This window comes from Perissodus microlepis, chromosome 22, assembly GCF_051167445.1.
Source record: "Perissodus microlepis isolate ML-2025 ecotype Zambia chromosome 22, ASM5116744v1, whole genome shotgun sequence".
Taxonomy (NCBI): domain Eukaryota; kingdom Metazoa; phylum Chordata; class Actinopteri; order Cichliformes; family Cichlidae; genus Perissodus; species Perissodus microlepis.
This window is the reverse complement of record NC_140481.1, coordinates 31,996,833-32,019,595: the sequence shown is the minus strand read 5'-3', so window position 1 is coordinate 32,019,595 and position 22,763 is coordinate 31,996,833. Positions and strand designations below refer to the sequence as shown.

Genomic DNA, 22,763 nt, shown 5'->3' with positions numbered 1-22,763 from the left:
CACTCGGCTGCTCTCCAGTCTGCTCCTGTTCAGTCCCCTGTAGTTCAGTCTCCTCCCGTCCTTCAGTCCCCTGTACTTCAGTCTCCTCCCATCCTTCAGTCCCCTGTAGCTCAGTCTCCTCCTGTCCAGTCAGTCCAGTCGCCTCCCATCTGGCTGCCTGTAGCTCAGTCAGGGGTTTCCGCGCCCGCTGGCCCTGCCTGTCTCCAGCCAGAGGTTTCCGCGCCTGCTGGCCCTGCCTGTCTCCAGCCAGAGGTTTCTGCGCCTGCTGGCCCTGCCTGTCTCCAGCCTGTCTCCAGCCAGAGGTTTCTGCGCCTGCTGGCCCTGCCTGTCTCCAGCCAGAGGTTTCCGCGCCTGCTGGCCCTGCCTGTCTCCGGCCAGAGGTTTCCGCGCCTGCTGGCCCTGCCCGTCTCCGGCCAGAGGCTTCCGCGCCTGCTGGCCCTGCCCGTCTCCGGCCAGAGGCTTCCGCGCCTGCTGGCCCTGCCCGTCTCCGGCCAGAGGCTTCCGCGCCTGCTGGCCCTGCCCGTCTCCGGCCAGAGGCTTCTGCGCCTGCTGGCTCTGCAGCCACTCCTCCGTCATCGCCGGCTCCCATGCAGTCTCCTGCGGCTGCCGCTCCGCCACCTTCTCCTCGTCCACATCGGATTCGGCGTCAGTGGGCACCTTCCAGGCCACTGACTGGACCTCGTCAACGGCGTGGTCGACCACCGGACCTGCTCGGTGGCCGCCGCCGTCTTCCTCGCGGCCGCCCACAAGATCGACTCCAGTGTCACCGCCGGCCACGTGGCCGCCCACCGGAACTGTCTCGTCTCAGAACCTGGCCACGTGGCCGCCCACCTGAACTGTTTTGTTTTGGACTCCGTCCCTTCGTCCTGGACCCCCTCCGCCCACCCTGTTCTGGTTCTTCTTTCTTTTGGCCGTCAGGTGCCGGCCTTTGAAGGCCCCTGACACCTTCAAGCTGGCTGTAGTTAAACCTTTACTTAAAAAGCCATCTCTAGACCCAGCTGTCTTAGCTAACTGTAGGCCAATCTCCAACCTTCCTTTCATATCAAACATCCTTGAAAGAGTAGTTGTCAAACAGCTAACAGATCATCTGCAGAGGAATGGTTTATTTGAAGAGTTTCAGTCAGGTTTCAGAGCTCATCACAGCACAGAAACAGCTTTAGTGAAGGTTACAAATGATCTTCTTATGGCCTCTGACAGTGGACTCATCTCTGTGCTTGTCCTGCTAGACCTCAGTGCAGCGTTCGATACTGTCGACCATAATATCCTATTAGCGCGATTAGAGCACGCTGTAGGTATTACAGGTACTGCACTGCAGTGGTTTGTATCATATCTATGTAATAGACAATTTGTGCATGTAAATGAAGAGTCCTCTTCACACACTAAGGTCAGTTATGGTGTTCCACAGGGCTCAGTGCTAACAGGACCAATTCTGTTTACATTATACATGCTTCCCTTAGGCAGTATCATTAGAAGACATAGCATACATTTTCACTGCTAAACAGATGACACCCAGCTCTATCTGTCCATGAAGCCAGATAACACACACCAATTAGTTAAACTGCAGGAATGTCTTAAAGACATAAAGACCTGGATGGCCGCTAACTTTCTGCTTCTTAATTCAGATCAAACTGAGGTTATTGTACTCGGCCCTGGAAATCTTGATGGCAGTACCTTGGCCTCCAGTAACGCTGTGAGGAACCTTGGAGTCATTTTTGACCAGGACATGTCCTTCAACGCACATATTAAACAAATATGTAAGACTGCGTTCTTCCATTTGTGCAACATCTCTAAAGTTAGAAATATCCTGTCTCAGAGTGATGCTGAAAAACTAGTTCATGCATTTATTACTTCCAGGCTGGACTACTGTAATTCATTATTATCAGGATGTCCTAAAAACTCCCTGAAAAGCCTTCAGCTAATCCAAAATGCTGCAGCAAGAGTCCTGACAGGGACTAGAAAGAGAGAGCATATTTCTCTTATATTGGCTTCCCTTCATTGGCTTCCTGTTAAATCCAGATTTCAAAATCCTGCTCCTCACATACAAGGTCTTAAATAATCAGGGCCCATCTTATCTTAATGACCTTGTAGTACCATATCACCCTATTAGAGCACTTCGCTCTCACACTGCGGGCCTACTTGTTGTTCCTAGAGTATTTAACAGTAGAATGGGAGGCAGAGCCTTCAGTTTTCAGGCCCCTCTTCTGTGGAACCAGCTTCCAGTTTGGATTCAGGAGACAGACACTATCTCTACTTTCAAGATTAGGCTTAACTTTCAATTTTGCTAAAGCATATAGTTAGGGCTGGACCAGGTGACCCTGAATCCTCCCTTAGTTATGCTGCAATAGACGTAGGCTGCCGGGGGATTCCCATGATGCATTGAGTTTTTCCTTTCTAGTCACCTTTCTCACTCACTATGTATTAATAGACCTCTCTGCATTGAATCATATCTGTTATTAATCTCTGTCTCTCTTCCACAGCATGTCTTTATCCTGTCTTCCTTCTCTCACCCCAACCAATCACAGCAGATGGCCCCGCCCCTCCCTGAGCCTGGTTCTGCCAGAGGTTTCTTCCTGTTAAAAGGGAGTTTTTCCTTCCCACTGTCGCCAAAGTGCTTGCTCATAGGGGGACATATGATTGTTGAGGTTTTCTCTCTATTATTGTTGGGTCTTTACCTTACAATATAAAGCACTTTGAGGCAACTGTTGTTTGGTGCTGTATAAGTAAAGCTGAATTGAATCGTGGGTGTGAATTTGAGCATTACACTCTCAATTTCCATGACAGACTCTGTGCTTCTTGCCCAGTGTAACCCACCTGTCGCCTAATGATAATTTGAGTAGGCCTCCACACACTATGAATTTGAGAAGGGAAGAAAAAATATAGGCGCATGTGTAGATGGATAAGTTCAGGTGCTGGCTTTTTTTTTTGCCAGGCAGCTTGTTTTAGGTCTTGTTTCTGAAGCAACTGAAGTAATGTGTATACTTTGTGCTCATGCCATTGTAATTGTTTTTTGTTTCTTTTCCTTTGTTTACTTTCCTGTTATGGGTAATGCTCTGAATAAGTAAAGATTAATTAAAATGGCTTTTGCATTTAAAACTACTGAAATCAGACTAAGACACTATAAATAATAAACACGTTTCTGGTTTTGTGTTTCCTTAACAGATATCTTGTCCAGTTTGGAAAAAGACCAGCTTCAAAGAAAATATGAAAACCTGCACAATAATCATAGTCAGCTACAAAATGAATTGAAGAGACTCCAGGAAAAAAATGCAGGTAAAGAACATTTAATAAATGGCATTTGAAGCAACTGAATGCTGCGAATGATTGTAAATAAAAGTTTTACCCAACAAAGCGCATAAATGAGCGTTGCTGTGAAAAGGTGCTATTGTTAAATCATCAGTACACTGAGAATTGATGTTTGACAATCAGGGATGTGCTGTCCTGAAGGATGGAAAAGATTTGGATGCAGCTGTTACTATAAATCCAATGAGAGGAAAAAATGGGATGAGAGTAGAACAGAATGTCTGAACAGAGAAGCAGATCTCCTGGTCATAAATAGCAAAGAAGAACAGGTGAGTTTTTTATCTACACACGATTAGAATTGAAAAAATTGAAATGACATTAACACCATAACGCGACAAATCTCCGTTAACGAGTTACCGCGGATCGCCCCGTGCGTGGGGCTGGACGGCATCAACGTGCTAACGAGCAAACTGCGCTAACGCGCTCGTTCCCACCCATGTAATTGAGCATTGTGTGCCACATCCGACACACTGTTTTACTTTTGTCTATGACGCGCTTACCTTCAGGGTCATGCTTCACATGAAAACCAAGATAGTTCCAAACGCCAGATCTGAATTGGGGGGGGGGGGGTTCAATTTCGGGTAGCGTTGAGGCAGTTGCCATGTTGCAACAGGCTTAGCTTCTGTCTTGCTAGCTTGCGTTGCACTCAGTGGATCTGCGCTTGACAGTGCAGCCTAGGCGGAGTAGTTGAACGCAGATCCACTGAGCGCTCAGCACAGACAGCATCGTCAGAAGAAAAGTTGATAAAATAAAATAACATTTTATATTGTTCGATACATATGCGTACAGAACCGAAAGCACTGTATCGAACAGTTCAATAGCGATACGAGTATCGTTGCACCCCTAATATGTATGTGTGTATATATATATATATATATATATATATATATATATATATATATATATATAGGTAGGGTGCACAATGATGCAAAAATAACATCGATTTTGAAAGAATTATACTCCTGGATGTTTTTTTAATATCCCCCAGTGTTCAAAGAATTATTGTTTTTATTTATTACTGGGCAACCACATTTTCGCATCAGTTTGTCAGGTCCCAGGGTCAAATCTAATGAGTGGCCTGTGTTGCAAAACAGGTTGATCTGGTGGTGGCTAAATAAATTAAGGATTTCAACAATGGTGTTATGCTTTGTTTAAAAGAAAAATGAAAAAGGCAAGAAGTAAAGCAAGGGGAGATGAGGAGGAGGAGAAGGAGTTTTGTCTTGCTGCTGCTGCAGGAGAGACAGGACATGAGATGGTTACACTCTCCTTTTCCTCATATAACTTCAAATCAAACTCATTCTTTAAATTAGGCTCTTCAGATAGCACAGGATAGTGAGAAATGGCCACAAATCTATTATGCTGTAAACATGAAAGCATGCATGTTGCTCAGGGCACACTCAGGGTTTAAGAGCAGCATTGTCCTTTCCTTTCCTGCTCCCGGAGCTACATACAGCCCATTCACTAGCACTTGAGAGAGTAACTATGGTTACAGAAAGCCTCTCCATGTGTGTATCTCTGAAATGTTCATGTTTCATAAGAAACAAACTCAGGTCATTATGTCCATGGAAAATGAAGAATGCAGCATTATTGACATTTTTATTTATAACTTTAACCTCCTAGGACCTGGCGTCCACATATGTGGACATCACATTTTGGGTTATTTAGACCAAAATACTCAATTTTGCTCTTCAAGGGCCTGATATCCACTTACGAGGACATTATATTGCTACTGTTCTATCAAAATTTTAAACGAATATCCTCATATGTGGCTCTGATTTTTCATAAAAACAAAAATAAGGTGAAAAAAAAATCTTGTAATTCTGTTTTTACATTTATCGGGCCCCAATATGCCCAAATATCAAAGAGAAATTAAAAATGCATACTGTAGAAGAGTTCGGGTCTTAGGAGGTTAATTGTGATTTCCACATTTACATTTTGTTTTGCTTATCAAAGATGTCTATTGTGCCTACACACGATGGCATTCAGAGCTGTATGTATTTTGTGAAGTTATTTGCTTTTTTGGCTGTGAAGACAGATCTCTGTTGCTGCATTAAATATTGACCTATAGCTGTCAAATAGTGTCACATCCTGTACCTTTGACCATTGATCTTTGATGACTATTGAGCTCAAAATACTCAAAATACTTTATTAATGTTTTGGACTAAATTGTCTGAAATGAAATAAGCAGGGCAGCACAGTGGCATGGTGGTTAGCAGTGTTGCCTCACAGCAAGAGTTCAGTTCTCCCTGTGTTTGCGTGGGTTCACTCCGGCTTACTCCCACAAGACATGCAGTTAGTAGGGTTAGGTTAACTGGAAACTCTAAATTTCCCATAGGTGCGATTGTGATTGGTTATCTGTCTCTATGTGTTAGCTCTGTGGCCTGTCCAGGATGTACCCTGCTTCTCGCCCTAAGACAGCTGGGATAGCCCCCCCACCCGTGACCCTGACAAGGATAAGAGAAAGGGGATCGATGGGAATAATATTTCATTATATCAACTCACTTGATTTGGCACTATATAAATAAAATAAAGTTAAATTAAAGAGACTCAGCTCAGAATAATTTTATGTGGAATTAAAAAAAAATTATCAACTGCCATCAGGAAAATTTTGCTGAAATGTTTTGAAATACTTGGGATTTAGGTTTAACTTGACATAAGAGTTACATTTTAATGAATGCTGTTAAATACCCACAAATATGGTCTAGAGGAGGATGTGGGGAGCAGGGAATAAAAGAGAAGGACACCAAACAGAGCAGCATGGTAAATAATAGGTTTTTTTAATTAGCAATTTTAACACAAAGAGATGGCAATGGCGCTTTATCAATAAGAACAAAAAAAGGTCACAACCCAGTGTTGTGTGTCTAAAGAGGTGAAAGAAAGAACAAACAACAAAGACAAATGCACTTCTGCGGCCTACAGGCCCATCCTAATCACTAATCGCAGCACACACCTTACTGCCACTAATGCCCACAAGCCAACACTACTCACTTGAAACAGCAACCTCGCCACAGCTCCCACATCTCCAAACTGCAGCAACAACAACCACACCATAGGACCTCTCCACTCCCTGGAAGGCAGTGCAAAGACAGTCAGACTGAAGAAGTCACTTGGATGAGTGACAAAACGTTTCTCCCACTGAAAACGCTACGTCCAGATGAACAGAATCAACTTTGGAGAATGGCACAACAGGTAAGTCAGTCAACGAAAGATGTTGTTGTGTTCGGTTAAGCGTTAAGCTGTTTAATTGTTGGCTAGCCTGTGACAGAGAGGTGTAGTGGTGCCTTAATTAGGTGGGTCAAGACAACTGTAGCCTGCTAGCTCTACTGACGTTTGTCTCTGCTTGTGTATTTGCTGACCCTTCTCCAATTCTAAAATGGATGAAAAGCTTAGAATGTGTCTGGCACGCCGTCAGTTGGTGAAGGAGGAAAGAGAGAGGGCGTTCCAGTTCAGAACGGAGCTGAAACTGAAGGAAATGGAGGATGGAACAGCTATCACGTTGCATCAGATACAGCTGATGGGCTCTTGGCCTACACCTGTTGGTGCACAGGTGTTTAGGAGCTTGTTTGTGGGCAATGACATTCACCTTGTTCTAGTTTTTTCTGAATCAAGTGTTCATAGTTTCTTCATTGCATTTGAACGCACGGCGACTTCGCTGCACTGGCCTCAGGATGTGTATTGTGTAATGTTGCTGTGTACGTTGACAGATAAGACTCATGAAGCTTGTTCTGGTCTGTTGACAGAGGACTGTTTAGTTTACAAAAAGCTTATGAACTTGTACCTGAAGCCTATAGGCAGCATTTCCGAGGTTTGAAGAGGTCAAAAGGCCAGTCATACCTTGACTCTTTGCTAGGTGGTGCTTTGCAAGCTTGGCTAATGATTTGGCTTCATTACGTGAGCTAATGCTTGTGGAGGAATTTAAGAACTCTAGCCCTTGTTATCCCAGCTGTCATAGGGAGAGAGGCAAGAGTACACCAGGTCGCCATACTATTGCAGGGCTGAAGCAGACTGAAAATCACTTGCAAGCACATCTACGTGTATGGGCAATTTAGAATATTCAGTTAACCGAACCCCACTAACTGCATGTCTTTGGGCTGTGGGAGGAAGCCCAAGTATCCGGAAAGACCCCACATTCTATATACACGGGGAGAACACTGCACACAGAAAGGCCTCAGCCAGTTGGTGGATTTAAACTCTATATGTTCTTGCTGTAAGGCAACAATGCAAAATAAAACAAGGTAATGTTAATGGTCTGGTTCTTATATAGCACTTTTCTACTCTGAGCACTCAAAGCACTTTATACAACTAATTCAAACTATGAAGACACTTAAAATAAATTTCCTGTGGTTGGAAACTGTTTGTGCAACATTTTTGTATTTACACTTTTGAGGGATAAACCGAAAAAATTTCTCCCACTAGAAATATATGTAAAAAAAAAAATCAATTATTTTGTAGTTTATTGCACTTTTTTCCAATTTATGTAGTTACTATGGACTTAATGCATACATATTATTAAAATTTGGGCTATAATGGTTGTATTGATGTATAGCAACTTGAAATGCTCCCAAAAATGGCTCCACAGCATGTGAAAATATAAAGATAAGCTCTGGCGGACGTGGTTCTATGGTAGGACTTAAAGGGTTAAAGAAATACGTCATAAATATAATCACCATAGAAACAGGTAAAGACTGAGCCTCTACTTGAATGTAGTGGACTGACGACTGTGCATCATTGTGGACTATTATTTATAATTTATCTTAAAAAAAATTAATTAAAAAAAAAAAAGAAGAGAAAAGGTGTTTTTCTGTTCAGGGTTGTTCACTTCTCATTTAGGCAACTTAAATTTTACTTCTATGATGCCGAACCTGGAATCCAAAAAAATGTTGCATTTAATTTTTACATTGAATTAATCAACTGAAGATCCAAATATCAGTCAAACAGAAAAGACACATTTTATATCCAGTGCAACTGATTTTTGTCATTTTCTATCGACATTTAAACATTTAATCACTACATTTCAACGTGTAAACATTTTCAACATGAAATACAGTCAGAGCACACTCCGATTATCTGCAGACTGAATTTGTCATGGTCCTGGGTCAGTGACCCTGTCACGAACCGCAGTTCATGCACACAAGTGGGATCCAAAAGCAAACACAATACGTGAGGTGGGGGAGCCTAGTTACCTCTGAGAGGTGACTAACGGGCTGGCGTGGTGCAGCCGTCTGTGCAGTGTTAAATAGTCCTCCTGGTAATCACCTGGAATGGGATGCAGGTGTGATGGTGACAGCCCAACCTGAGGGTGTGGCCACTGGGGCATCCCAAACACACCTCAGACACAGAGCCACTGACCATGACAGACCCAGTGCTTTGTGTCTGTTTAAGTTGTATTCCCTGAGTATCGTTATTCATCGGTTTTGGTTCTGCTTGTTATATTATTAGTCCTAGGATATTGGTTTCTGTTATTGTGATAAACCGAGCAGCGAAGAAAACTTAGGCACAGGTTAAAGTCCAAAAATCAGTCACCCACCCATTCACACACTGGGGATGGCAAGCTACACTGTAGCCACAGCCGCCCTGGGGCGCACTGACAGAGCTCTATACTCAATGCGCTCTATACATCATGCCACATTCACCCTGTCACACCCATTCTCACAAGCACTTTCTCTAAACTTAGTGCTGTCTAACCACATTCACACACATTTGTACTTTGATGGATACATCGGAGAGCAGCTTGGGGTTAGCATCTTGCCCAAGGCTGGAAGAGCCAGGGATCAAACCACCAACCTTCCGATCAGTAGGTGACCTTCTCTAGCTCCTGAGCTACAGCCACCCTAGCAGCTGCAACTAAGGTAACTCAGAAGATTAAATCATACATAACAGTATAAACCAAAATGTGCGCACTTATTTTAGAATGCAGTGTTATGTGGATATGTGAAATAATTCTAAACCAAAACAAGTTATTTATTGTCCTGTAAATTAATTCCTATATTTAAAGAAAGACAAATGTGAATGCAATGTACAAGCCTCTACACCAGGGGTGTCAAACTCAATCGCACAGGGGGGCAAAACTCAAGGCACACTTTAGGTCGGGGGCCAAACAAGATAAACATTTATTGAACACACTAAAACAATGTTTTTTAAACATAAATATGAATAAAAAGAGACAGGAATATTATTCCAGATTAAATAATCTTAAAAAAATAAATAAACTTTAACTTTAAATATTTTGTTCTTCATAAAAATATATCCTGTCAAAATTATGCAAGTTAGAAATATAAACATGCAGCCAAACACCCCAGAAAAAATAAATGAAAGCAAACACAAGGTTGGAGCCGCATGTAGACGGAGCTGGGCGTTGCTTCAGGAGTGGAGCTAATAAACTCTGCAGGCCGTTCAGTGTCGTACTTTCCCTTGAGTGTATCATTACACTGCAGCTCCATCTGAATCTGCACAGGTGCAGCTCAGCAAAGTCCGCTGACTTGGTTCAACATTACTTGGCAACAGGGAAAGTGAGGCAGGTTGCACTGGTGCATTTGTGACAGCTTCACTTGAAATGCCTTCACCGCATCATACATGTCCATGAACTGACAGATTTCCTTGCTGAGCTCAAAAACTCTGTTGAGAATTTTTATCCCAACTCAGCCAGCGGACCTCTGTATGATGAGGAATGTCGGCAAACTCTGAATCTATTTTCCACATAAAAGACTGAAATTCATGGTCATTTAAACTTTTAGCTCAGATAAAATGTACGGTCTGCGTTACGGTGATCATTACATGCTCCATTTTTAGGACTTTACCACACAGCCTTTCCTGGTGTATGATGCAGTGATATGCTGTTAACTCACCGGTACAGTTCTCCTCCTGCATCTTTACTCTTTCATGTCGGTTACACTTTGACATACGTTTTAAAAAATGTCTTTTCCTGTCGTAGTCCCGTGCATCGATTTAATGTTCAATATTTCCTCTCCACGGATGAAGATGGTCAGCTGTGCAATGTCCATCATGTCGGTACTTTCATCCACAGCCGAGTATGCAATAAAGTCTTTGCTTCTTTCACACAACTGTGTTCTTAAATCAGTGGTCATCTCATAAACCCGATCAGCAATCGTATTTCTGCTCAGGCTCACATTTGCCAAAATCTGCGTTTTGTCTGGACACAAGATGTCGCACAGCTTCATCATGCAGCTCTTCAGAGCGGTACCAGGCTGATTTGGCTCCTCTGCTACAGTAAAATTTGCTTTCACAACAGCTTCACTTTGTGATTTTGCTGTCAATGTCCATCATGTCTATACTTTTCTTGTCTATACATGTCTGTACATTTCAGCTTATCCTGACGTTTTGTCTCGTAGTGCCGTCTTAAATTAAATTCCTTCATTACAGCCACATTAGCTCCACTAATAAGACACACGGGTTTACCAGCATGTCTGTAAACATATATTCAGTCTCCCAATGGCGCTGAAAGGCTCTGCTTTCAGAATCAACTTTTCTCTCCACCATTGTGAGCGGCTAGTTTGACTAGATTGACGCGGGAATGTTCCCAGTTAGCCTAGTGTTCAGCAAGGAGGCTGCAGCGCTGCATTATGGGATCTGTAGTTAGTATATTATTAGCGCCTCATATTGCCGGGCCATGCATAACAATAATAGTACATCTACACCTGGCTGTAGCTCAGGTGGCAGAGCGGATCAGCCACTAACCAGAAGGTCGGCGGTTCGATCCCAGGCTGCTCCAGTCTGCATGCCAAATATCCTTGGGCAAGATACTAACCCCATGTTGCTCTCCGATGCATCCATCGGAGTGTGAATGTGTATGAATGTTAGATGCTTAGCACTTAAGCTTAGTAGTGCTTGTGTGAATGGGTGTGATTGGGTGAATGAATTAGCTGTATAAAGCGCTTTGAGTGCTCGGACAGAGTAGAAAGCGCTATATAAGAACCAGTCCATTTACCATCTATATAAAATGATCTCGCGGGCCGGATATAAATGTACGCCGGGCCGGATGTGGCCCGCGGGCCTTGACTTTGACACATGTGCTCTACACTAACATGGTGGATATTACCACTGTACGTGCAGCCATCACAGTTATTTTGCCTTTTTCATGTTCCCCGTCATCTCATGTCTTGTCTCCTTGTTCTCTCTGTCTCCCTGGTCAGTCAGGTCTCAGTGTCAAGTCCGCATCTCTGTGTTGTACTTCCTGTTTTACTTTGACAGTCCCCTGTCTCATGTCAGTGTTTCTAGTTTTGCTTTCCCTTGGTCTCATCATGTTTGATTACTCCCAGCTGTGTTATCCTCCTGTGTCTCATTCCCTCATTATCTCTCAGCGTATTTAAGCCTTGTGTTTCCCTCTGTTAGAGTTGTGTTGTATCCTCACCATGCTGTGTCGTCACCTCTGTGTTATGATAGGTTTCCAGTTCTCTGTTCATAGTTTAGTGTTCTAGTTTCCCCAGTTTCTTAGGTAGTGCTTTGAGTTTCTTGTTTTGTTTCCTTGTATTCATGAAGAGTTTTTCCTGCAATAAAAGCTGCACTTTAACTTTCCGTTTCTGAATCCTGCATTTGGGTCCTTCATCCTACATGCCGCACAGCACCTGACGTGCTGAGTCCTGTTAATGTTGGTGGCATCAGTTACACAATGGACCCAGAGCCAGCAGTGCACGGGCAGAAATGGAAATTCCGACACCATTTCATAAGAAAAATGGGATTGTCAAGACTTCAGTATCTTTGATGTGCTATTACTGTGTGATTTTTATTACTATTAATGAAGGCTACTCATCACCAAGCTGTTGTTTGTTAACTTGCGTTAGCTGAGTTTAGATCATAGACTGCGGACCGTTAGGCTGTTTCTAAATACTCATGTATATCCGAGTCCGCACTCCTGTTTTCGCTAGTCCGAAGTTCACACGGGAGTCCGGACCTCCTGAGAACGCAGCGCGATCGTTCTACAATTGGAACGGCAGTGTACGTGATGGCATCACAGCTCCGAAGTTTTTACTGCCACCCCCTCTTAATTTAAGTGTGATTAATATTTGCAATGGAAATATTAATCACACTGTAATTGATGACATTTATTTTATGTCATCAATTACACATGACATAAAATAAATTATAGATGTAGTAGATTTCTTTAAGTAAAAAACTGAACTCATTTGAACTCATTTGAATTGAACAAGTATTTGAAAGATAATCTGATCATTTTTGGAGAAGCCTTCAGGATCCCCATGTATTAACATGCTCTTTTTAAACTTGATGTATAGCATTAACAACCTGCAAGCTGCAAATAATCATGTGCAGTTCCACATGATTATTAACAGACAAAATATCCACCCTACTGTTACTCATTTTATAATATTTGAAAATCTAGTTGGTGTTGGTACGGCGAGTAGCCTTCAGTAATAGTAATAAATCACACAGCAATAGTACATTCATGTAGTTGTAAAAAAACATGATAATATGTTAAGTAATCCAAAGTATTCAAAATACGTTACTCTCATTGAGTAACGTAACGGAATACATTACAAAATCCATTTTGGGGCACGTAATCTGTAATCTGTAGTGGAATACATTTTAAAAGTAACCTTCCCAACAATCATTATGGCTTTGCCATATTGGCCCACTTTATTGATCTTTATTATTATTATTTATTCAGTTTATTTTAAGTTCTTACAGACTGGACAGACATTAGGATAGGAAAAGGAGAAAGAAAGAAAGAAAGGGAAAGAAAAACAGAGGAGACGAGGTAAAGTGACTAAAGACACTAAAAGAATCTGCTGCATCACCTGCTGGAAGGGAAAAAAAGAAAAGAAACAAAAAGAGAACAACACAGTAGGGAGACCAACAACCATAGAGCAACAACCGAGATAACTATAAGTAACAGTTAATAATAAATATGTTACTGTGCAGAATGCAAGACCGACAGCGTACGTATGCTTTGAGGCAGCAGCCAAGAAAGATGGTGTGTGTGTCACCTGTGTGCGTGAACGTGCTTGTATTCAAAATGTTGGGGGGGGGCAGCCATGGCACCCTCTTGGAAAGAGCTGAGGCAAGCCCCAGCTGGTGAGGGGGGGTCACCCAGCAGCCATGGTGGAAAAGTCACAGGGGCCAAGCAGCCACCGGGAGTGAGCCAGTACATAGCTGAGCACCCAGCCCCGGACACCTAGAACCACCAATGCACCGACAGACAAGGGCATCAGCCACCAGCAGGGAGTGTGGTGAGGGGAGATAGGCCCCCACACCTGGGGAGCCCTGAGATTTTCCCAGAGAGGTGGAGTCTAAGACCTGACCTGACACATAAACATAGACAAACAGGCACACACAGACACAAACATGCATTCCCACCCTCATGTGCAGCCAATACTCAATACCACATGAGGGGTATTGAGTATTTGTAATTAACTTCAAGTTGATATACAAACACTCGACATTCACCCAATGAGGAGTCAAACATAAATGCACACTGTAGACACAAACACACTCCCCAAACATACTCTATACCCCAGGTCCAGGTACCATCATCCCCAGACAGGTAATCCACCCTGTCTGGGGACAAGCAGACCACCCCCAGCTCTGCAGCAGCAGGGAGGCCCAGCATCCCAGACCCCAAGCAGACAGCCAACTCCTCCTCCCAGCCCCCCGCCCCTGATGGCAAACAGAGAACAGGGGTGTGAAGACCCCATACCTCTCTCCACCCGGACATATGTCGTGTTGCTGCGTGCTGTTCTAAGGTGGATTTAAAATACGGGAGGGCATGGTGCTTTCTACCAGAGAGCAGCAGGTGTCAGCACGGCCCCTCCCGTGAACCCTCAATGTCTACATGCATTTAAAATGGAGAGGTGGGCACCGGCGCCTGAGGTGAGGTTGAATACACAGACCGTCCTCTGGACACTGTATAGCATGCCCACCCCCAAGGGCCTATATCCATGTGTTATGAGAGTGTGAGTAATGTGGAATAAAATTTGTGGAATAAAATTGAGGCACAGGTGGCCAGAAGGGGACATAAATGGTGCTGTGGATATAGAGTAAGTCTCACTGTTTACAGAAACGTCTGTGAACTTAAAGTACTGGAATAAAATTGCAAGGACATTTTCCATTTTTAATGGATTTTTTAACTGTGCAGGTTTAAGACACTTTACCATGAGCTTTGTCAATCTCTTATGGACAGTCTGTGGTTCCATTTATTAAGTCTTGTATATCATTTTAATGAGGCAGTTACTGACCATTTGACAAACAGCCGCTGCAGCCTCTGGACAACACTTCAGTCCACATGTTGGAGGTTTGAGTTGCAGAAAAGAATTTGGTGTCACACACAAACAGGTACACTTGCAGTAAATGTTTTAATACATAGCTATAATCACATTCCCAGTAAGTTAAACATGTTGACAAGATCACAATAACAATGCATAGAAGTCACAACAACACGTTTAACATCAAAACAACATGTGAGCAGGGACATTATTAGGCAGGCATTATCTTAAGATTAAAAGTAATTTTCTTTAAGATTTTAAAACTTCAGTAAATAGAAATTAATCCAGACTTTTGATTAGTGCAGTAATTGCTATAACAGACAGCACATTATGCTTTTTGGACACACATGGATCTCTTTGAATTTTAGACCACTGCTCAAAAATCACTGAATTGTAAGACTGAAATGTTTCTCCATGCTGTTGTCCTTTGCTTGGCACACAAGTATGTTTTTAGTTTTCAGTTCCAGGAAAGATGATTAGGCCTGATTCACTCAAAACTAAGTGCTTCCATGGATAGTTAAAGAAAGGCGTCATAAATAGCTTCACCATAGAAACAGGTAAAGACTGAGCCTCTACTTCAATGTGGTGGACTGAGGACTGTGCGTCATTTTGGACTATTATTTATGTTTATTTTTAAAAAGATGGAAAAAAAAGTATTTTTCTGTTCAGGGTTGTTCGCTTCTCATTTAGACAAATTAAATTTCACTTCTGCGATGACAAACCTGGAATCTGACTAAATGTTGCATTAAATTTTCACATCGAATTAATCATCAGAAGATCCAACTATCAGTCAAACAGAAAGACACATTTTATATCCAGTGCCACTCATTTTTGTCTTTTTTGACACATATAAATACATTTGACGTTTAAACATTTAATGACTACATTTCAACATGTAAACACATTTTAACATGAAATACAATCAAAGCACACTCAGATTGTCTACAGACTGAAATGAGAAATTGCTGTAAGCATTTATTTTTAGTCATTTTCAGAAAAAACATCAGGACAGAGTAACACTGGTACACTTACTGTCTGGATTAGTCACATGATGTGTAGTAGTAATTTTGCTTCAGTATTTCATTTTTAAAGCTACCTGTTACTTAAGAAGAACAAACGAGTATTTTGTCACAAAGCTCAGCAGCTGCACATAAATCAGCGATTTCTAATGCTACAGTTCACATGAAACACTACATGTGTCGAGGCTAATTTACACCATGGAGCTCTTCTCAAAAAATCTTTTAAGGCTGTTTATGAAGCTGAGTTTAAGAAATATGTGTTTAAATCCTCAAAAATCTTGTGCATTATGGCTAACTGGGGAATTTTCCTGTTTCAGTGCAGGTAACAATGAAAAGCACCGACTGCTTCAGAGCAGAGAGTGAAACTGAATCTTCTTGATTTTTAACATAAGACTCATTGTTGCAGCCACGGTCAGTACAAACGTGATCCTCTTATACTGCTTTTTAGTTTCATTTTCATTGTTTTTCACTAAGTTACTAGTTAGCTAGCATAAATAAATATAAGTCTATTTGCAGCAGCCAACCAACCAACCCAGTGATGTCACATTTTTTTAGAGTCGAGGTCCATATAGTAAATTTGCCTTAATGCTTAATAAACAGGGACAGCTAACATTTAAACATTACGTTTTCACAATCCCACAGTGACAAATATAGTGCTCGGTGGTACAACCAGAGTGTATATCACAGTATTTTTATTATTTCTCTGTATAAAAGGGCCATTATGTTGGGTTAAATATTAAAAACATGGCTAATTAGTTTTTCTGACTTCAGATGCAATGGCCCTACTTTTCTATTTACCTAAGTCAACATGGCATGTAGACTTTATCAACATGAACATGTTAGCCAAAGGCAACAATTTCTATCAAAAACAAACAAACAAAAAATGTCAGTAGATAATCTAATCCCCCAAAATTCTGCAGTTTCTAGTCAACCCAATGTTATTCTATTGTTTTTTGTCATTAGTGTGTGCTCAGATATGGAACTTTGCAAATGCGCGACTTGTTCTTTATATTTTAACTAACTATACTTAGAAAATAAGTTGATGTCCCACATGACAGATTCTCATTTACTTTGATTGTAAGGAAGATCAGTGAAAACTTATTCTACATAGTCTTTGAAATATTCATGTTCAGACATTGCCTCAGATTTCAATGTATGAGAAAAATGGGTTGGACCGCTTTTCAAAACAATATGTTAAAACATATTTGTGATATGAAAAAGTACACAAGATCCATTTGAGTTAATTTAAACACACTCGTCAACCTTTTTATCATCAATGGTGGTCTTTTTGTCAATTCAATACTATGTTGAAATTTTAACATCACAAATAAAGTTACAAGTGGTATACCACCCAGCACTAGTACGACACTGAAGACGTTCAAAAAGATTTACCAAGAAGTTACCAAGAATGTACGCAGGCAGGCCATGCATGGAGTCACAGTAAGCCAGCTCCATGGATAGCCTTCCATCTCAAAACATCTGCAATGACACCAAGAGTAAAAGCAAGTTGCTGAAACAATGCATGTGGAGCACACACTCTTGATCCATCATCTGTTGGTTCAGCTGCAGGTGAGAAACAGAAGAGAGGCGAGAGAGAGAGAGAGTCTCATCAACACAGAAATATAGAATTACAAAAACATGATTCTATCTCACAAAAACAATCTGACACCTGTACTACGAAACAAGGCTTGGATCTGAGCCCACTCTGGGTTTTAAGGGTTAAGCTACGCCCACTTCAAATGAGTACAAGCAAAGTAACCTGTAGAAATTCTGAGTGGGTGTGTCCAGAGATAATCTTTTGTCAACTGTGAGGACGAGTAATTGAAGCAACTACCAATAACACAGTAGTATATCACTGACTGATGTATGACCAGGAAGTAAATACATTTGAGAGTTACCTACACATGAAGTACGGGATGTGTGTGTGCAAAGCATGTGCAGTGACTGAATAACTTCCATTGTGGACGCAGCTTTAGAAAAGCAGATCACTTCTTATTGGGTTACTAATCAATCAGTTCTTAGAACAACTGCATCACAATTTCTGCAACATCCTTTAGATCTTGTTGGTCCTTTAATGCAACAGCAGTTTGTACATTTCAGTATTTCAGAAACTGGTAAAATACACTAACTGCTGTGTGTGATATTCCCACACAAACATATCGTAGGGTTGACAGAGGATAGTTGGAAAATTAGAAAAAGGATAAGCGGAAGAGAATGGATCTATAGCACGTAGTTTCATTTTTCAACTCCAGGGATCAATCCTGATGTTATAGACAAAAAATTGAGGACAAGCTTGTTGATGTTCTTTCAGGGCAGCTGGAGCTGTATGGTTCAACTTTACATTTAAGATTTCCAACCCCCCTGCAACGCACTTCATATTTGCAGTGGTTTGAACACTTTTGACAGGTAGCCAGTCTATCACAGGCCAGCACATAGAAGCACAAACATATTCATTCTCACATTTATGCTTACAGCCGATTTAGACTAAAGACTTAAGACTAAATTAGTTGTCAGGAACAGCCTTGAATAGTATTCTGCAAAAGTCTGTTAACTTGAACAGTCAGCATTGTAGGACATCCTAACACATTTCTGGGCTAACTTTGGGCTTTTGTTTAGAAAATCTGACATATATCTGAGTATATCTACTTTTTTGCTTTCAGCCTGTTTGTAAAATCAGTCACTCTGCTGACACTAGACGGGCCACATTTCTGATTGGTCAAAGCAGATTAATTAATAGATTAATAAACCTAGCATTGCCCTACTGATTAGAAAACTACTTCAATGTGAAGCCAGATGAGGAAATTATAATCTGGTGTTGTTGGATAATTTAGTGCTAAGACTGCACACCTTTGGACGGAGTCGCAAGATCGATTTCCACCCAGTATTCAGTAAGGGTCCTGACAAGACCTCCCTTAAAAAAAAAGAAAACAAGCCCTGGATTGGCGAACTTGTTTTCTAGTACAAGCTCCGGAAACTTCTGTTCTTCTACAAACTCACCCATTGGATTCATTGTCAGCCATTTGTTTGTTACTCCCTGTGTTGCCAGAAAACAAAATAATCGCCATCCGTCTTCTCTCTTTCTATGCTTATCCAGTTCAGTACTTCTTCCTGCTGACTGATTATTTCAGAGCTATTGCTGTAGTACACAAAAACATAATATGTTTTCGTGTCAATGTGGGCCCACACGACGCCTGCGATGGATCTATCTTTTGAAACGTGACACGGCAGAACGACATCGTCTCCGACCGTAGCTCTGATGGTTGTTATTTCTGAAAGACAGAAGAAACAACACAGAACAGAAAGGTTGGATTTAAAGCGTCTGTGATGCCAAACAAACCAGAATCCAGTGTGTGCTAAATATAAATAATATTATTGAAAATCACATGAGGAGAAACTTTTAGAGAATCAACTGCCCACAAATAGAAGTCAAATAACAACTTAAACCTTTCACAGCGTAAGAATCGTCTATGAGATGATGTCACGCTGGAAAACATGTCTCCCTTCCTCAAACAGAAACGATCTGAGTTTTTTCACAATCTGCTCAGTATCACAGTTACAAAGCAGAAGTACTGATGTCGTGATGTCAATGTTGATAATTTGCTCGTATACATATTTCCATGCCACATATACACGTGCACCCATGGCACTTTATTGATGTATGCAGAACAACAAGGTCTTAAAATGTCTTCATTCCCGCAGCCTCCTGTCAACAGCTCAAGTTCCTTTTAGACCCTACATGATGCATCTCAGAGTGGATGAGTCACCCACTTCACACCACATCTACGGTACCATTAGAGTTACCTGAACCTGGAAGCTGAGCTGGACTGCACTAAAAATAAAAATCACATATGGAGGTTTAGACAGACTACTAATTACATAACGATCAGTAGTTAAAAGTATGGACAATTTGAAGTGAAGGTGAGTTCAAAATGACTTTTCTAAACTTTAAAAGTGGACTAAATATAGTTTAACCATCACCACAATACTAAATGTTGCTCTTTCAAATGAGCCATATTGCTCAAAGGGACAAAATTGTTGTTTCTCATTTTTTGTACACCAAATAGAGTTTTGCGCATCATTACTCAATTGTGACTAAAAATGCATCCCATGAAAGAGTTTGGGTCTTTGGGGGTTAAAGCGATGTTTTGAATTGAGTCTGCAGGCTGACGGTGTTTCATCATTTCATGTTGAAATATGATCACATGTTTAAAGTGAGATCAAGCAGCATTTTTATTGTAAAACAGTTTCATAAAACAATAATTAGATCTCAAAGATTTTTTTTACAGCGCACTGTCTTCTGTGTCCTGATTGGCTGTAGACCATTTTCAGTCAATCTCGTGTCGTGTCTCCTGTACTGTACCGAATGTGTTCAGTTTGTCAAATTTACATAAATGTTCACTAGCAGAAGAAAACAAACACAACAGTGTCGACGTCAAAGGATTATAAGGCACATTAAGTGAAACCAAACAGTCAGATGAGTCAAACTTTACTCAACTCATTCTTCTTGCTTCCTCTACTTCTGTACCATTGATTCATTAATGATTCATTAGTGTTGAACTCTCTTGCAGCTGCTCTATTTCCATGTTCTTGACCTAAAAACAGGGTTTGATCTTTAGTTTCATTCTATAATATTGGACTTATTTTTCTATGTAGGTTTGATCTTTGAGAGTTTAAACAAGAGAGATAAGTGTGAAAATGTTCATGCCTGTCTGAGAAAAGTGTATAAAGTGTGTAGTGAGGGGTTTTACAGCCTTAAAACATCTATGATAATTGTAAGAAATAAAGTTCACTACTTTGCTGATTTCATCTTTCGAAGGTTATTTTTAGAACGTAACTCCCGCAATAAATGAGGGGCCGCTGTATTAAAAATGAATTTTCAGATAATGAGAACGTACAACATTTTATATTAACAGAAACTAGCTATGACTTGAATTTCAGGCTGAAGTTGGATTTTTGTTTTTGGTTATGTTCTTTAGTATCTGTGAAACCATTAGCTTAATTATTATACTTTAAAACAATAGTTTATGCCTTATACATGGAAAAATATCTGACCCCTACCTGCATCGCTGTGATTTCTACAGTCTTTCAAATCAGCTGTCAACGATGGGACATCCAATTTTTTTTTGAATTTCAATTATCCATAATTTCATGTGAGCTTCACCTCTGAGAGTCCATATTCATAAAGCCATGGTACCAGAGATTTGCCCCAATAAATTGAAGGTTTTACCTTTTTTTCTTTTTTTTTGTTAAATGAAAGACTTTTAAAATAGCCTCAAATTACAAGCAACATGTTTAAAAACACTCATACCTACTTATATAAATTTGACTGACTTAAACAAAAAATTATTATAGCAAGGAACTAAAATTTAGCAAGTTTACATTTGCCTTATATTTTTCAGTAGCATCTGGGATAATTGGGAGAGATGTATGCAATGAACTGACATGGAATGAGCCAGCAAGTCTGAAAATCACTTATGTTAGTCTTACTACGAGCACCATCACAGACCACTAGTGTGTCTCACCTCTTTTGATATTTTTTAATTTTAGCTGCTGTCAGTTGAATATTTATATTTAAAAATCATATGTATAGTTTGTTACTGGATGATTCCAACTTCAGTGCCTATTAAGGAACACTGATCTTGGACCAGTGAGATTGTGATGAATGAGATAAACATTGTGCTACAACTTTAAAATTATTCAGCTTTCTCTTCTTCGCTAAATTCAGATGGAGTTTCTGCTGTTTAGTTATTTTTGTTGTGGGGAATCCTGATGGATTCCTCTCATGACACACACCCTAACTTAACACCTGTCTGTCCTCCACCTGTTCAATTCATAACTACGACGACACCAGTCGCTCACAATTCAGACACTAAGCTTACAGTGCAGGAGACGAAGTATCTAACATAACACAGACTAACAGAAATACACCTCTCTGTATTTACATGTATAACTTTGACATTGGACATACATCCAAAAGAACTGATTTACATCTTACTTATTAAACTCACCTTTAGAAGATGATGGTGAAAAAGAAGAGAAGAAGAAGAAGAGAAACAGACAAAGAAGAATCAAACCCAGCACAGCTTTTCTGGACATGTTTGTCTTCGTCAGCAGTAGCGGTAATGTCTGAAGTGCTGCTCAGATCTCTTTCCTTTTTCTTCTTGAGTTTGGGTGTTGTGAGGGCTTGTAGCAGGTCTAACTGGACACAGTCTCTGCTATTCATGCGCAGGTTTTCTGCTTCAGCCCCTCCTCCTCATCCTTCAGACTGGGCGCAGAGCTGGAGGTTTGCTGTTCTCTACTGTTCATCAGTGAACTGTCTTACATCCACATTCATTTAATACTGAATCAACACAAAATGGAGTGGGAGTCTACAAATAAGATCAGATTGCTATATTTTTCCATATTTGTCACCTATATGAAATCAAACCAATTTTAATATTAGACAAAGATAAGCCAAGTAATTACACCGCGTTCCAAATTATTATGCAAATTGTGTTTACGTGTCATAAAGATTAAATGAGTCTTTTTTCAATTGAACCCATGGATTGAATTGTGTCTCAGGGCTCTTTGTATCACTGAAATCAATCTCAGACAACTATGATCATTAGTTTGCCAGCTGAGCCCAATTAAAGGAAAAACTACTAAAGAAGGATGTTCCACATTATTAAGCAGACCACCATTATCAAGCAATATAGGAAGGAAAAATCTCTGTGCTGCTGAAAAGTGTGAAATAGGTGATTTAAGTGTGATCACCATAATGTAAGAGTGAGAGCACACATGGGTTCATGCAGGTAAAGGCACAATGAGGAAGATTTCTGCCAGACAAATACATCAGATTAAGAGAGCAGCTGCTAAAAGGTCGTTACAAAGCAGCCCACAGATATTTGAAGCTGTTGGTGCCTCTGGAGCCCTGCAAACATCAAGGTGTAGGATCCTCCAGAGACTTGCAGTTGTGCATAAACCTTGTATTTGGCCACCCCTAACCAATACTCACAAGCAGAAATGGCTGCAGTGGACCCATAACTATATGAGGACAAATTTTCAAACAGTCTTGTTCACTGATGAGTGCAGTGCAACCCTGGATGGTCCAGATGGATGCAGTGGTGGATGGTTGGTGGACGACCACCATGTCCCAACAAGGCTGCAATGTCAGCAAGGAGGTGGTGGAGTCATGTTTTGAGCCGGAATCACGGGAGAGAACTGATCGGCC

The 22,763-nt window shown here is 41.0% G+C and overlaps 1 long non-coding RNA gene across 1 annotated transcript; it reads right to left on the bottom strand.

Moving 5' to 3' along the window:
• Positions 1-14,605: 14,605 nt before the first annotated feature.
• LOC146363576 (uncharacterized) lies at positions 14,606-21,842 on the bottom strand. The gene is made up of 3 exons (XR_014799170.1): positions 21,562-21,842; positions 18,551-18,822; positions 14,606-17,116 (listed from the first exon to the last, which is right to left on the bottom strand). It is a non-coding gene; the product is annotated as an uncharacterized LOC146363576 (long non-coding RNA).
• Positions 21,843-22,763: the final 921 nt, after the last annotated feature.